The sequence below is a fragment of the Triturus cristatus genome, chromosome 3_2 (genome assembly GCF_964204655.1).
Source record: "Triturus cristatus chromosome 3_2, aTriCri1.1, whole genome shotgun sequence".
In the NCBI taxonomy this organism is placed as follows: Eukaryota; Metazoa; Chordata; class Amphibia; order Caudata; family Salamandridae; genus Triturus; species Triturus cristatus.
This window is the reverse complement of record NC_140584.1, coordinates 870,909,384-870,926,818: the sequence shown is the minus strand read 5'-3', so window position 1 is coordinate 870,926,818 and position 17,435 is coordinate 870,909,384. Positions and strand designations below refer to the sequence as shown.

The following is a 17,435-nucleotide window of genomic DNA, read 5'->3' as shown; positions in this document are numbered from 1 at the left end:
CCACAGTGCGCATGGGCATCCTCTCCATCCTCAGATTGTTTTTCGCCATTGTGGCAGTGATGGAGTAGATACAGAAAGTGATGACCATGCTTACAGTAATTCTGAGAGCTGCAGCTGCTACAGGCGCCGGGGAGGAGGGTGGGCGATATGAATGTCAGCAGCCCTACATGTCAAGAACAGATGCATACTGGTAAGTAGCATATTCAGTTCGAGGCATGTGGGCTGCTGAATTCATATCTGTGCATAGAATATATAGCAGTACCCTCTATTAGCGGCGGCCACCAGTGCCAGCTGCAGCGGTCTGAAAAAGAGTTTTGAGAACAGCCTGTCCTACAGCTGCCTGCTGTTTTGATTGCACATCTACACAATAGTGTTTGGTAAATGTATGTGTAGTGGACCAGGTGGCTGCTCTACATATATCATGCAAGGGGATGTTTCCCAGGAAAGCCATGGAGGCCCCTAACTTACGTGTTGAGTGGGCTCGTGGGGGAATCGTTAATGTGCGTTTAGCTTTTTGATAGCAAATTTGAATACATTTAACGATCCATCTGGCTATACCTGCTTTGGAGATGGCGTTACCTTTGCGGTGTGGGGCAAAGGCAACGGAAAGTTGTTTTGTTTTCCTGAAGACTTTAGTCCTGTCTATATAGTACATGAGGGCTCTCTTTACATCCTGTGTATGGAGTGCTCTTTCTGCGACAGTTTGTGGGTTTTGAAAGAAAACAGGCAGTTCAATAGTTTGATTCATGTGGAACTGCGATATCACCTTGGGCATGAATTTGGGGTTGGTACGTAGTACGACCCTGTTGGCGTGAACCTGTATGAATGGCTCTTGAACTGTTAGTGCCTGGAGTTCACTAACTCTCCTCAAAGAGGTGATCGCTACTAGGAAAGCTACTTTCCAGGTGAGGAATTGAATCTCACATGAGTGCAGAGGTTCGAAGGGTGGACCCATCAGTCTGGTGAGGACCAAGTTGAGGTTCCACATTGGAGCTGGTGGGTGGCTTGGAGGAATTACTCGTTTGAGTCCTTCCAAGAATGCTTTGATGGCAGGCACTCTGAATAGAGAGAGGTGCTGCCTGTTCTGGAGATAGGCTGATATTGCGGTCAAATGGACACGTATTGAGGTGTATGCCAGATTGCATCGGTATAGGTGTAAGAGGTAACAAATTATGTTTTGGATGGATGCGTCTAGCGGGTTAATGTTATTGGTAGTGCAATAAATTACGAACCTTTTCCATTTGGCTGCATAGCAAGCTCTGGTAGTGGGTCTTCTAGCCTCCTTAATGATGTCCATACAGTCAGGTGGCAGGTTCAGGTAGCCAAACTCTAGGACTTCAGGAGCCAGATTGCCAGGTTCAGCTGTTGCGGATCTGGGTGCTGAATCTCGCCATGGTTCTGCGTCAAATGCGCGGGTTTGATCCGCAGCCTTTGATGCGGCACCACGGAAAGTTCGAGAAAGGTGGTGTACCATGGTTGGCGTGCCCATGTTGGAGCAACCAGGACGAGTGTTAGTGAGTGTTGTCTGAGTTTGCGTGCCACCAGCGGTATCAATGGTGCTGGGGAAAAAGCGTACGCAAATCTGCCGGACCAGCTCATCCATATCGCATTGCCCTGCGACTGCGGATGTGGGAACCTGGCGGCAAAGCTTTGGCATTTTGCGTTTTCGCTTGTGGTGAATAGGTCTATCTCTGGATGACCCCACTGCTGGAAGTACGGTTGGAGTACTGATGGGTGTAACTCCCACTCGTGCATCTGGTGGCTGTGTCTGCTGAGCAGATCCGCCATCTGGTTGTCCTTGCCGGGGAGGTGTTCCGCCATGAGGAACATGTTCCTCTGAATGGCCCACTTCCACATGCTCTGAGCCAGATGAGACAACTGTGGAGAGTGTGTTCCTCCCTGCTTTTGTATGTAGTACATGGCGGTCATGTTGTCCGTCCGGATCAACACGACTTTGTTGCACAAGTGTACTTTGAATGCTTTCATTGCTAGGAAGATTGCCATCAGTTCTAGAAGGTTGATGTGCATCTTCTTTTGTTGTATTGTCCATAGTCCCTGCACTGTGTAATTGAGTACATGAGCTCCCCATCCCTGGAGAGACGCGTCTGCTGTCAGTATTATTTGTGGAACAGGCTCTTGGAACGGTCGGCCCTTGCAAAGGTTTTGTGGATTCCACCAATGCAGAGAGTTGTATGCCCGACCGCTCACCAACACTAGGTCTTTTAGTTGCCCGTGAGCCTGATTCCATTGACGTGCTAAGCACTCCTGAAGCGGGCGCATATGTAGTCTTGCGTGTGGGACTATGAAGATGCAGGAGGCCATCATGCCTATCAACTGCATGAACACTCGCGCAGGAAGGGAGTGTTGGGGTTTGAACTTGGAAATCAGCATTTGCATGCTGTTGATCCTCACTAAATGTGGCTGAGCTGTGGCTGCCAGAGTGTCTATGGTCGCACCTAGGTACTGTTGTACGTGTGCGGGTTGGAGATGTGATTTTGGGTAATTTAGTGAGAACCCCAGACTGTGAAGAAGGTGAATGGTGCGGGACATGTGGCTGGCACATTGCTGGGCTGACTTTGCTTGAACAAGCCAGTCGTCCAGGTAAGGGTAGACGTGAATGTGTTGCCTCCGTAGATGTGCAGCCACAGTAGCGAGGCACTTTGTGAAGACTCTGGGTGCTGTTGTCACGCCGAAGGGAAGAACCTTGAATTGGTAGTGCTGCCCTTGAATAGTGAACCTGAGATATTTTTTGTGTGAGGGGTGAATGGGTATGTGGAAATACGCATCTGTCTCCCTGTTTGAGCAGCGGGAGGACTTGTTGGAGGGTGAGCATGTGGAAATGCTCTGAGAGAATGTAGCGGTTGAGGGGTCTCAGGTCTAGTATAGGTCTGAGTGACCCGTCCTTTTTTGGTATTAAGAAGTACAGGAAGTACACCCCCGTGCCTTGCTCGTGGACGGGTACGACCTCTATTGCGCCTTTTTCCAGCATACTGAGCACTTCCTGCTGTAATAGCGCTAAGTGCTCTGAGGACATAGGACGGTGTTTTGGTGGTATTGTGGGTGGAGTGGAGGTTAATTCTAGGCAGTAACCGTGTTTGATAATATCTTTGACCCACCTGTCCGTGGTGATGGTGTTCCACGTGGACAGGAACCTTTGTAGCCTTCCCCCGACAGGTGTTATGTGGTCGGGAGGAAGGGAGAGGACGTCACTGTTTGTTCTTGGGGGAGGACCTGGTATTGCTGTATCCGCGTCCTCTGCCCTTTGTGCTGGAGCCACGATAACCACCCCGGGTGTTTTTATCGTAGGTACTTTGTGTGTTGCCCTTGTTGTAGGTTTGCTGTGACCCCTGTCCTCTACCTGCTCCTCTATTTCCGGGGCGACGAAAGGAGCCACTCCGAAAGGTCTGCGTTTGGAGAGCCCCCATGGACTTTGCAGTGTCTGTGTCCTTTTTTATTTTTTCTAGGGTGGTGTCAACGTCTGGCCCGAATAAGTAGTCTGGGTTGACCGGCTGATTGAGGATGTTATTTTGAACCTCAGGTTTGAATCCGGAGATTCGTAACCAGGCGTGTCGTCGTAGCATGACGCTGGTGTTTATTGCTCTGGCAGCTGTATCTGCGGCATCCAGTGCACACTTAATGGATGCGTTCGTGAGGAGTTGTCCCTCCCTGATGAGGATCTCTGCTCCCTCTTTGTATTGGTTAGGGAGATGCTGGAGTAGGGTTTCTAATGTGTCATAGTGTGCGCGATCGTAGCGAGCTAGGAGCGCCTGGGATTGGCAATACGCCATATGTTAGCTGCCTGGGCTGCAACCCGTTTGCCGGAGGTCTCGAGCACCTTGGACTCTTTGTCCGGGGGAGGAGCATCCCCAGTTGTCTGCGAGTGCACCCGTTTGCGAGCATTTGCGACTACGATGGAATCCAGAGGCAACTGGCCTCTAATGTACGTAGGGTCCCCAGGAGCCGACCTATATTTCTTGTCGATCCTGGGGTTTATTACTCTTGCCCTGGTGGGTTCTTTGAAAATGTCCTTTGCTGGTTTGAGGACAACCTTCAACATGGGTAGAGTTTTGATATGTCTCTCTGAGGATGTGAAAGTGTCCATTAGAAAATCGTCCTCGATTGTGTCAGAGTGGAGTTGCACATCATGATTTGCCGCAGCACGTTCAATTAGGGCGTTGAATGCGGCAGTGTCCTCTGTGGGAGACGTTTTTGCGCCATATAGCTGCGTGTCCTGTGTATCCATAGGTGCACCTGTGTCTACAGGGTCATCCCAAGCCTGGTCAGGGTCCTGTTGGTCTTCAGGGTCCATCTCTCTGGGGTAGGGGACGTCGTCACCCATATAGTCCTCCAAAACGTCGGTTTCGGAGTGTGTCGGAGAGAAGGATTGTGGATCTGGGTAGGAGGTATGGAGACGTTCGTAAAGAACTGTTTCCGAATCCGCTAGCAGCTTTTTCTTTAGCGGGATCCGGTAGGAGTCCAAAGCGTGTTCGGAAGATATTCTCCGCTTGTGGAGCATAATTCTGCCGGTGTCGGCATCGATGATGTGGGACGGTGACGTCTCCGGAGGAGAGCGTTCGGCAGGTGTGATCCTAGTGTGGGTGACACGTGTTCTTATTTCAAACATTTTGTGCGCCGTAGATGGAGGCAGGCCAAAGGTGATAAGGGGTGGTGCTGGAGAAGCTTTTTGAGCTGTTTTCGGCTCGGGGCCCGACGTGTCCTGGAGGGCTGCCTTTTCTTTGATGCGTTGCAAGGACGCTGCAACTTGTCGCACCTGGAGCGCCGCCGGTTCTTTGGCGCCGAGCGGTTCTGTAGAGGCAGGCGTGGGCTTCTTCGGGGCCACGGGGTCATCGAGTCGAGGAGAGGTAGTAGCCGTCGATGGCGTCGATGATTGGGCCTTAGGTGCTGCTTTCGAAGTGGTGTGCGACGCAGCGGCCATTTTGACCTTCGTGGCCGGAGCCGATTGTTTCGGTGCCGGATGCCGAGGCGGTTTGGCGGTACCGATGGCCTTTTTCCGTGTGTCGGCGCCGACGTCGGCTGCTGCGAGTTCGGCACCGAAGTCCCGTTTGGTGCGGTCGGCGCCGACGGGTTTTGCTGTCGTCGAAGGTGTAGTGGGCTTCGATCCGACCAGTGTCACTTTCAGTTTCGGTTTCTGTGGAACCGACACGACTTTTGGTTTCGGTTTCGATGAAGAGAAACCAGTCGTTTTGTGTACTAATGGCTGTCGCTGAATGTCCGAGGCCGGGCCCGAGGGCGGGGCCGAAGAACTGCGGGATAGGTCTTGGGTAAGGCCCGAAGGCGATCCCTCGACCGGAGTCATAGATTGACGCACTGGGATATCCTCCGTCTGTACAGGTAGGCCTTGCTCGTCACCGGAGCTACTTTCTTCGGCCCCTAAGGCCTCATCGTAGTCTCCTACCTCGGTGTCGTCTTCATCCCTGTGAAAGAGTTGCTCTTCGATGTCTTCCGATCCGGAATTGTGTTCGGAAGCGGGGCTGGAGGGTAGGTTCTCCATGCCTTCCACATCTTCGTCCTCGGCGCTGAAGATGTTGGTCGGGGCCGGTGCCACTTGCTGCGCTTCAAGTCTCGCTGCTCGTCGATTCCGGAGAGTCTTTTTGGATCGGAATCCGGCACAGGCCATACATGTGGATTCGTCGTGATCCGGTGAAAGGCATTTGTTGCACACCGGGTGGACGTCGACATGGGGATATTTTGCATTGCAAACAGGACACCGCTTGAATGGTGTCCTCGATTCCATCGTCGATGGTGTCGATGTCGATGCGAAAAAGTTGTTTTTGAAGTTAGTAAACTAACAAGTAACTGTCGATACCGATCGGGAACAGTACCGACGCGAACTACAGGCCTTTTGGCCTGAAAAAAGTTTTTCCTAACTTGAGTCAAGATAAGCACATCCGAACCCAATGGCGGAAAAAAACAATCTGAGGATGGAGAGGATGCCCATGCGCACTGTGGTCCAGGGGAGGAGTCACCTATCTCAGGATACTTCGAAGACTCTTCCAGGACAACAACGTGCAAACATCCGGACCCAACACTAGGCGGCGATCTATGCACAGATATGAATTCAGCAGCCCACATGCCTCGAACGACGGATTCTAGCAACCAATCAAAAAACAGGGTCAAACCCAACTGGATAAACGCAAGAATATGGAGGTTAGCTGTCTAATCAGGAGTAAGGAATATAAAGTGACAAAGTCATCCGTCATGGGCAAGGAGCAGACTCAAAGCCTACACTAACTATACATTAAAGTATTCATTACAATACCTATTATAACAGACAGCTAAAGCACTCTGTAGTGGGCCCAGAAAGGACTATAGTTGAACAGCCTGGTGGACCCAATTTATGTGGAAAAACACCACTCTAGTATCTGCTCTTCAGTATCACATACAAAGACAAGCATTGGCATAGCCAATAGGTTTCGCCTTTGGGACCTTATAAGTGTTTAGCCATGCAACAGTTGATGTTGTTGCACCAAGGATATTGTGCTGCATAACTAAATACTTATAGGGTCCCAAAAGCGAGACCTATTGGCAATGCCAATGCTTGTTTATTATGATGCTGAAACTTGATCTAAGCATTTCTCCAAGTTGATGTTTTGCAATGAAATTTATCAAGGAATAATATACTGCTTTAAAAATAATGGAAGTGAGTATATTTGTATTTAATGTTGTTAGTTTTCCACTGAGTCGCTGCAATTAGATATATGCACTTATAACCCTTCCAAGTGGATGCTTTTTAATGAATCTTATTGTGGATATTTTAATGTTTTTTGTAAACTGCCTGTTTTTATCAGTTTGTCTTTTATGATCTGATTTTGGAAGATTGAATATTGATTATTGATTGATACTGATTGACAAACGTTTATTAATGTAAAAAGCACACTCACTCTCCTCAACCGTATATCAAGAACTTAAAACTCTTTAAAAAATAGTTTTGCTTCTTCTTTTCTTTCCCTTGATAATGTGAAACAAACTTAAATAAGAGTCTAACGAGACTTTCATTTAAGCTAGAACGTCTTAAAGGACAGAATATGCAGAGCAGATATTCAACACAAACATTTTGCTTTTTACTTCATATGGAAAAATTGTTGTAGGTCATTTGAGAACGGAAGACTCAACGAAGATCCACATGAAAATTCTCCATCAAGGTAACAATGTTGTGTAATACATTTTCAAAACTGTAGTCCTGAAGATGAGGAGCAGTTCTGTGAAGTCCACTTGGGTAAAAGTGCATATACTGCACACTCTCCTGTAACCGAAAATTAAACCATTCTAGTTGCTGCAAAAAGGCTCTATTTCTATTGGGCATAAAATCATCTGTCTCTGAATTATGGGACCGAGAAGCAGGCATGCTCTCTAATGGGAGAGAGGCCATTTAGCATCTAAAAGCGTGCACCCATTAAGGGCAGCATGCTAAAAATTAAATAGAGAACAACTGTAACATTTGAATGCAGGAGCGAAAGCCTTATAGGAGTCATTAGCCACCCCGTGAAACACGGTCGTTTTCAGTGTAGCGCTCAGCATTCCATTGTACAAAATCCCCTCACAAATTGTGTCTATTTCTCAAATTTCTGACAATAGCTCAAGCATTATATATTACCTCAGCCACAAAGAGACATTTTGAGAGCCAGACATTGCGAGTCTCACAAAGAGGGAAAAATAAAGAGAACGGCGCAGAGTTAGACAAGCAGATGGAAGCAAAAGGAATGGCACCATGAAGTGAACAACGATATACTGAAACAGTGAAAGAGGGACGAACGAGACCGAGCTTGCCAAAGTTAGACAGAGACAAAAAGTGAGAGCGACAGTCAGTAAATGTCCAGACACACAACAGACCGAGAAAGGCATTCTGTGATAGATACGGACATCAAACACAGACAGGAGGAATCACCCCACCCAGTTTTATTGGTCCCATTGAACTTGGGCTGGCGCCCGGAAGACGAGAAAAACTTGCGTGTGTTGACAAGTAAAATGCAACCAATTTGTTTGCAAATGCAGACGGTGAGAGTCTCGAAATGAATGCTTTCACAGGAATTGCATACGTTTCAAATGTAAAGGCATCTCAATTTATTTTGCCCATCTTTTGCTGTTTGCAGCCTTCTCCACAGGCGAGGGATTTTTCCAGTGTTAGAGTATCAATGCATGCGGAGCATAGGCAGCATAATGGTCTGAAAGTGAATTCCACCACAACCTAAAACAGACACAAAGTCTAGCAGTGAAACATCAGGCGTGTGGGGCTGGTTTAAAAAAAAAAAAAAGCGCTTTGCTGAAGAGCATGTCAGGCAGGATAAAAGCAATTATAGAAAACAGTGCAAAACAGATGGTCCCTGCGTGCGCCGCTGAATGTAAATAAGCGAGCACGTGAAAGCTCATTAAAAATAAAAGATGCCCCCTGCGCGTGCCACTGCTTCCACACGCCCGAGCCGACTAGAAAGTGAAAGTGCTGAAAGTGACGCAAGCATGGAAATGTAAACAAGCGCGCGCGTTGCTCGCTCCCGCAAGGTGGATGCCACCCTGAAAAGAGCGGACTGATTTCTAAAGGCCATCTCCTAGAGCAACGCATGCGCGCTGACTAGGCAAGACCTAAAAAAAATAAATTAAAAAAAAGTATTAGCGCTGCCTCTGACCACACACTTTGGTAACATTCAACACACCACATCTTGCATAGTCTCAATCTGTCCCCTAACCCTCACTTGCCCATGAGTCCTTGGTTGCTTCTATATGGCACTCACACATACATGTTCCCAATGCTAGAAATCCAATCACTTTGATGTATGGACAAGTCAACACTCATATGGACACCGCTAACATTGCCACATCAACAGTTTCAGAAGCTGAGCCCCTCAATGCACCCATACCTGAAACGACTAATCTGCACTACACCGGAACTCCCTTTGTGCATGTCATTCTATTACACTGCAACAGACTTTGTCTCTTAAGTCTTCAAAATCTCAGTATCTGCGCCCTTGCGAATGTACCACACTCTTACTCATTCTCACTTTCAATACAAATCCCCTTACAATGCAACTTGAATTGTGCCCTTCCCCATTACCCTGGCTAACTTAAACCTTTGACCACGACTGCAACACCTTCCCGAACCCAAACGGGCCAATTAAGCTCCAATACCATTAAACCCCTTTCATCACAATTTTAAATGTAGATTGCTATTATTTGGCAGGGTTTCATTCCGAACATATAGCCGGAAAGAAGCCAGACCTGGAGAAGACTTAAATAGAAGCAGGACAAAACTTCAAACCACCATGTAAAATGTTTAAACAAGCAATAGTTCAACCCGAAGTTAATCACTTCATGACATGAATAGTAATTCCCTTCATTCTGCCACTAACATAAATGAGGAATCCTACTGAACGGTAGCAGAACTAAACTCCACAGAGTGCCACATCATAGGACGCCAAAACCGAAAAACCTAAACTTCTATGTGGTCAAAAATAAAGAAAAAACGGTAAAGAAATAAAGAACTCAGGAACTCAAGCAAACGATATGTCACAACAGAAAATACTCCAACATATCTATACCCTCCAAACCAACAGATACACACAGCTCTTGCTGAAACTTGCTCCTGAATGAGCAATATTCCCTATGCATCAGGAACATAGTTGCCCACAACCCTATTAGAGTTGCACTAATAGGGAGCAAACATTTCCACCCACTCTATAAAACTGTTCACGTGTAGTCAACAGGATTAGTAGTGGTGTTATGCTGTACCCAGGATTACTGGATGCGAGAAAACCCTGGCACTGTTTCAGTTGTGTTTTAGGTGTTGTTTATGGCTGCTGTTCTCTAATAATTTTAATTAATCAAAACAATAGAAAAGTGACACCTTCGGTAACTATCTTTCTGCTGGATTCTCGATCTATCTGCATTTTCTTCACCTTTGAATACCACAGGAGGTAGAGTTGTGGTGATATCACTGGAGCCATAAAGCCACCAGCTCGGCGTCAGTTGTCATGTTTTTACAATTGTGTTTTTTGCAGTGAGGACGATAGTATCAGCGTTTGGTAGGTGCAGTGAAAGACTGACCTGGAAGCTTTTTCTCTGAGAAGAAATCTGTACACGGGGGACTATCCTGCACAAAGATAGTAACCGAAAGGAAGTAACATTTTCCTTCTGATAGATACTTCTACCTGCAGAATCCTCACCTTTGCATAGAGGAAAGCAAATCTATTGGTTGAGATGGAAGGGAGACACCTCATTTGATAGGAAGTAACCTTAGTTCGGAGTACTAACTTACCTAGGTAAAAACATTAATAAGGTAGACAAACACTCAAGTCTTGCAGCTCACCAACAAAACAACAGGCTGAGGTAACAACCAATATTACTGTTTTGAAGGTGAAGAACTGTAAGTTGCACCTAGGTAAAGGCTTAAAAGGAGCCCTCATTAAGAGTGTTAGACCGAATGTGAAGTCCCATGGAGGAACAACAAAAGGATTGATACCTGGTGACTTGAAGAAGGATAGCTGGTCTGTGAGGCACAAAGAGACAGACAAGGCTATATAGCACAAAGGGAGAGGAGCAGAAGGTATATGTACCGCACCCTTCTCGGCCAATCCCAGGTGATGAAAATGGATTGGGCCTGATATTGGCAAATCTTCCTTAGAACCAGAAGAATGAAGGGTATGGGAGGAAATGCGTAGTAAAGCAGAAACCTTCACTTGAACTGAAATGTGTCCCCCCGATGGATCCTTGCAACAGGTGCTGGAGGGCACAGAGTATCGGGCCGTGGGAGTTCTCAAAAATGGCAAAAATGTCCTCCTCAGGAGTGCCCCACTGTGCAAAGAGAGACTGGACCATCTTTCATAGGAGAATCCACTCTTGATCCGTGAGACACTGTCGGCCGAGATGTTCAGCGAACCGGCTAGGTGGTTGGCAACCATCCACAGCCCCCGTAGGCATGCCCATGAGCAGAGTGTCAGCGGGTGAGATCCCACTCTTTGCTTGTTGATGTACCAGCTTGTGGTCATGTTGTCAGTTAATATCTGGACCTACTGGCCGTGAAAAGATAGGAAGAAGGTCTTGAGCATTAGCCAAATCGCCTGAAGCTCTAGCAAACTGGATTGTAATCTCTGCTCCTCTAGACAAGTAGCAACTGATCTCCAGATTCACAAGATGCATGCAACCTAAATGGTGGTTGTCTCAGTCACTATTGTAGCCACTTTCGACCAAGGACAAAAGGACCTCCCTTACAAGAGATTCTCTTCTGTTTTCCATGCTAAATATGCTGCAGTGCGCTTGAATATCACAATTGAGTGTCTTAGATCTCCCTGGTGTTGAAATTACTGCCTTCAGAGGCATCACTAAATAGCTCATGTGCCAGCGTGCACAAGTGACCAATATAATCTAAGGGGCCAACAAGCCAAGCAGGTGCACAACCGTCATGTCTAGAATATGAGCATTCAGTTGTAACATCAGAATTGTGTTCTGCATGCCCTGAATACGTTGTGGGGGAGGGTGAATGCTCAGAGTGCGGTAGTATCCAGTACGGCCCCTAAGAACAAGAGGAGCTGTAAGGGCTCCAGGTGAGATTTGAGTACATTGATCAAAAATCCCAAGTAGAACACTAGAGAAGTGGTCCTTTTCAAGTCGTGGATACCATCTGCAGCAACCCAGCTTTCAGCAGTCAGTCGTCAATGTAAGGAAAAGGAGAGATTCTTGACCTCCTTAGACGAACCGCTACCACCACCATCACTTTGGTGAAGGCTCTCTGAGCCGCTGTGAGGCCGAATGTAAGCACTGCAAACTGCGAGTGAGTGGACCCTATCGATAACTTGTGTGGCTGCAGGCCTGGGATGTGAGAATGGGCATCCTGCAAGTAGAGAGATACCATCCAGTCTTCTGCATCCAGCGCCAAAAGGAACAGGCCCAGAAACAGTATCCTGAATCTCTTCTTGCATAAGAAGAGAATAAAGAACTTGAGATCTAGGAACGGAAGAAGACCTCTGTTCTTTTTGGGGATCAGAAAGTAACGAGAGTAGCAACCCTGAGCTTTTTCCTGCTCTGGCATCAACTCCCCTGGTCTCTTCTGCAGCAGTGCTGCCACTTCCAGCTGTAGGATGCTCGGATATTCTTCGGATTGAAGGGACTTACGAGGCATTCTGGGGCATTGCTGGTAGAAGGGTAGGGTATACTTATTTTCTACTATACTTAACACCCATTGGTCTGAAGTAATGACCTTCCAGGCCTGTAGAAAAGAGGCTATCCATTATTCCCCCTGACCTCACATGTTCCTTCATGGCCAAACTAGTGTAGCTTTCCTGCGGGTGCCAGGGACAAAGAGGAGAACTAAGGCTGTCTCACAAGGTCTCTTCCTCTGCTCCCGTATTGGCGTATGTGGGGATTGGGCTGCTGTTGCTGTGCATGTGATAAATATTGGAATATGTAGGGAAAGCCCCTACAAAAAGTTGTGGTTTAAGACACTTGGCCTATTGTTCTTTTATTGCCTTTGGGCTCATCCTCGGGCAAAGATCACACCTCAACAAATGTTCAGAGCCAAGACACCAAAATCCATAATGGACATTTGCCCATCACATTCGACATGCCTTGAACCCTGACTTTATGAGGGGGATATTATCACCTGCACTGCGCCAAATTTCTTTCATCGTGTGAGGTGAAGAGAAAAACTCTAGACCTGCATTGAAAACTGTGGAAAAAACAGAACTGAAGTTGGGGTGGGGAGGTGGCCACTTTATTTCTACAGTGACATCACCATGACTCTGCTTCTGATGTCGAGGTGGAGAAAACCCACCTACTGGCGCCAGTGAACTACAGCAAAAGTTTCAGGATCCAGTGTGCACCTTGGATATTGGATGTAATCTGCAGGGAGAAATATTGCTAGTTAAGTTTTAATCATTAATACACTCCACCTAATATAGGTTTTAAAATGTGTCACTTATTCTTTGTACATAATGGGAAAAAAAGTTGAAGTTCATTAACTATACAAAAGAAGTGAGAGATTCTTTACTTTGCACATAAATGACTACATGGTGGTGTTTTTCTGACCATAAAATTATTTTCAATTTGAACTGCAAAAACAATTGTCTAGTACATTCAAATCCTCAAAGATTTGTTTCCTAATACACTACTGGAAGGATGTCCCACCCCTGTTGTGCCACTCCCGTCCTCATTGCCACATGCCACTTTCTACACAGATATTCATATACCGCAGTGATGTGGGGAAAAAAGTACACCCTCTTCAGATTCAAAGCTTTTTTATATTATATTCAAATATGAGCTTCATCTGGTCTCCACAAAGTCCCAACAGTAGATAAATCAAGCTTAATGAGACAAGTAACACATTCTATGTGTATGAAACCTTACTGCTAATGAGAATTAGGTGCTGCCAAACAAGTGCATGATTGTTTGATCATCAGCAAATGCAACCACAAATACATATAATCAGACATTGTCAACCTGGGCTGGAGAGTTCATGATTGTGGCAACATTTCCGGCATTATCCAAAAGATGATTGTGTTTCCAAGAACAGCATCAATGCTTATGTCAAGGGTTGCTTAAATGCCATTGAGTCACATGGGCGGCAGCGATCTGGCTTGTAAGTACGGTTCCAATATGCAAAATGCAGCCAAACATAAGATGAAGTGATACGTATCTAACAGCATCTTTTTATTGGATGTGTCGCATGACGGAGACACAGCAGATTTTGAGAGATCTTAAAATTCTGTAGGAAAGTATAACTACTACATAAGTAAAAACATTAAAAAAAAAGACTTTCAGGAGAAAAAAACAATCAGGATGAGTACGTCAAGGAAAAATATATCAACCTAGCCTGCAAAGAAATTCACTAACAACTTCAATAAACACTTGTACACTACAACACCCTAGAGCATCAAATCGCCTCACACAAGATACTACACAGGTAAACTAAGGAGGTGCTAAACAATGGATTCAGTACATTGATTGCACAACTTTAACTAAACGTTAAAGTGATAGTATACAATCACAGCAGCATACAACATATATATCTATATCTATATTATCTACTGGCGGTCGCCAGTAGATAGTTATAGTTAGGACCGTGTTTCCATAGGAAATCTGAAAATTCTATTTTGAATAACTTTGGCGCCGGTTAACGAATCCTCGCGAAATTTTCAAAACTAATGGGGCGCTCCGCTCAGCTCCTACCCTGAAAGTCTCGGGGTGATTCGTCAAGCGGGGGCTGAGAAAAAAGGGGGGTCCCAAAACGCGTTTTCCCCATGCATTTTCCCATAGGACCTTTAGTCGAAGGTACAGCCCGAACGGCTGAACAGAATTACTTGAAATTTGGCAAAGAGGTAGTCCTCAGGTCAGGTATGTGCCTTTTGCATATATGGTGTCAATCTGTTCAGTAGTTCCTGAGAAAATTGCATTTAAAAGTACATAAATATCTATAAGCGCGCACCGTGGGCGCACCCTAACGTGCGCGAGCGCAATTCTGATTGGTTACATGTCAGTCAACATTCGAATCCGTCGAAATCAGGAAGTGTCGGCCGCCATTTTGTGTGTTTGGTGTGTGACAGTGAAAAAGAAAGGTGGAGAACGTGAAAAGGGGGCAGGGTAGAGAGTTCCTGACCCCCTAGCCTTTGTCAGGGGGTCCCTGAAGGACCCCGAAGGGTGAAAAAAACATTTCATATTTTTTCCAAAATTCGCGGGGTGCGCGCACGGTGTAAAACCTTTAAAAAAAAACAACATTTTAAACGAGCCATTCCATATTACAGGATACAGTCAATCTATAACTATATACATAGGTAGTTTATTGTACAATAAATATATAAAAAATATAATAATACATACATAACTTAGCAGTTAAAAATCCTTACAAATTCACTTAAAAAACCATAGGTTTCACACACGTTATAGTTAGGAATTAGCATTTAAAAAACCTTGCAAATTCACTTAAAAAATCATAGGTTTCACACATGTTATAGTCAGCTGGACATTTCACTCGTAAAAAACCAATGAAATTCCCCCGTTCTAGTTAGTTCAGATAACTATAACTCGCGCGACCGCCACTCTATCACAAGGATGATGTCATCAGTGATGTCATGAGTGATGCCACTGACCATGTCATGAGTGATGTAATATGTGACGTCATGAGCAGTGGCTTGCGGGCGCGCGAGTTATAGTTATCTGAACTAACTATAACGGGGGAATTTCATTGGTTTTTTACGAGTGAAATGTCCAGCTAACTATAACGTGTGAAACCTATGGTTTTTTAAGTGAATTTGCAATGTTTTTTAAATGCTAATTCCTAACTATAACGTGTGTGAAACCTATGGTTTTTTAAGTGAATATATATATATATATATATATATATATATATATATATATATATATATATATATATATATATATATATATATATATATATATATATATATATATATATATATATATATATACACACACACGCTTATTTACACAATTATAATAACTAATGTGTCGAGGTAGATGTCGAGACACCCCATGTAAGTATTTAACATAGCTAATAAGCCTGTGTATTAAAAACCATACATCAGAACTTAACCAAAACGAAGAGCACGGAAGAGACAAATATCCTACATGCAGTACAGAGTAAGTTTTCATAACGTTATACATATTGCAACATGAGTCAGTATAAAGCGCTTAGTTATAACAGTTGAGTAAACTAACCCCTCACATAGCCGTCTTCCAGAGTAGGTTGATTAATTAGAAAAGTAGAAGTACTTGTATAGTAGAAAGTATTTTAGTTGTTTTTTTTTTAAGGCCCGTAAGGAGGCGGTAGTGAGTATACCTAGGATTCCAAACTTTGGGTGGGTAGGCAGACAATGACTGGTTCGAGGTCAGTTTTCTATTCTTTATTTAAATCAGGGACTCCAAGTTAAAGAAATCCGAATTGCTGCCAGATATTTCCAGTTGTATTGCCAGGTAGTGTGAGAGGTCCCAATGTATTTGTTTATGAACTATGCAGGGAAAGTGGATCTACCTTTGATTGGAAGCCAACTCGAAGAGCATAAAATAGGGGTAGTGCGATCTGAGCGTTCAGCTTTAGTGATCAGCCGGGCAGCTGCACGCACATCACTGAGCTTCATATCTCACACGCCCTCTAGTTCCATAAACCAGACTTCATCTGCGTTCAGTTTTGTAATTACAAGGTCAAAATAAGTAACTAGCCATCAATCTGTGCTGCTAATGCAGTTTAGTAGCAGAATAAATAACCAGTGTTTCCTCTTCGACTAAACAATGGTGCTCACTTTATCAACCATAGAAGGCCATGAGGTTGCTGAGGCTTCCAGATGGAATTTGAAACAGAGCACCATTAAGAAAGCACAATCAAGTCACTCAGCACGCCTATTAGCAGGACAACTATTACAATTTTAAAGCTTGCCACAGAACCGTCCCAATATATAATAAATACTTCAAATATTCCCAGAGTCTTTATCAGCTGACCGCAGAATGCTGAGAGACTAACCTTTGGTAATGCTCTTTCTGGTGGACACTATCTAACCGCAGATTCTTCACCTTGTGAATATTCCCCAGGCATCAGAATGGATCCAGAAACGCTAAAGCAGTACTCCTGTATATCAGTTGATAGAGTTGTAGAGCTCTGCACCAACATCATTTCGCGCTGGAATTTAGGAGCGCAGTAGCCTATAAACACCACCCATGCGTGCTGGCGTCAGATGCTTTCATAGGATCTGTGCCTGAGGGCGCAGACAGCCTATCAGCAAACTGGCATTGCCAGTGAGCAGATCTCTAGATTGGGAACTTTTTAGATGGAAAAGACTCCAGTTCACAGAATAAGGATAGTGGGAGGGTCAGTTGGGAACGTTTGGTTGAAGAATCCACTAGAAAAAGCGTTACCAATGGAAAGTAATTTGTTCCTCTGATGGATACTTCAAACTGCAGATTGCTCACCCTGTGAATATCAGTACCTGCCCATGTGATGGGTGTGTGAACTAGCTCAGGCCAAAAGGACCTGCAGGACCCCGCAGGCAAAATGCCCATCTCAACGGACCTGACTGTTAAGGCAGTAGTGGTTCATAAGCATGTGTACCATGCCAACATAGCCGCCTGACATATCTTTACAACTGCCACTCCGCGTGCCAACTGAGTAGTAGCAGCTTTGGCGGCTGCCTCTTGGCCAATGCGCAATAAATCTTGATGCAGAACACAAACCATCAAGAAATTGTCCACATCAACACTGCCTTGCCCTTCTTTGCTCCAGCAAACCGCATAAAATCGCCATTTGATGTGTTTTGGTGCAATCAATGTAAAAACGGAGTGTTTTCTTGGTAAAAAAACAATGGAGTCTTTCTTCCACTATTGAAGGATGAGGTGGAGAAAGAATTCCAGAAGGATAAAAGACTGTCCAATGTGAAACGATGTTACTGCTTTTGGTAGAGAAGAAGCATGGGTCCTCGGCACCA

At 45.1% G+C, this 17,435-nt stretch overlaps 1 protein-coding gene across 1 annotated transcript in view; it reads right to left on the bottom strand.

Annotated features, from left to right (window-relative positions):
• The window catches only part of BLMH (bleomycin hydrolase), a 512,280-nt gene that overhangs the window by 151,792 nt on the left and 343,053 nt on the right, over positions 1–17,435 (bottom strand). The gene's annotated exons all lie outside the window — the stretch shown is intronic.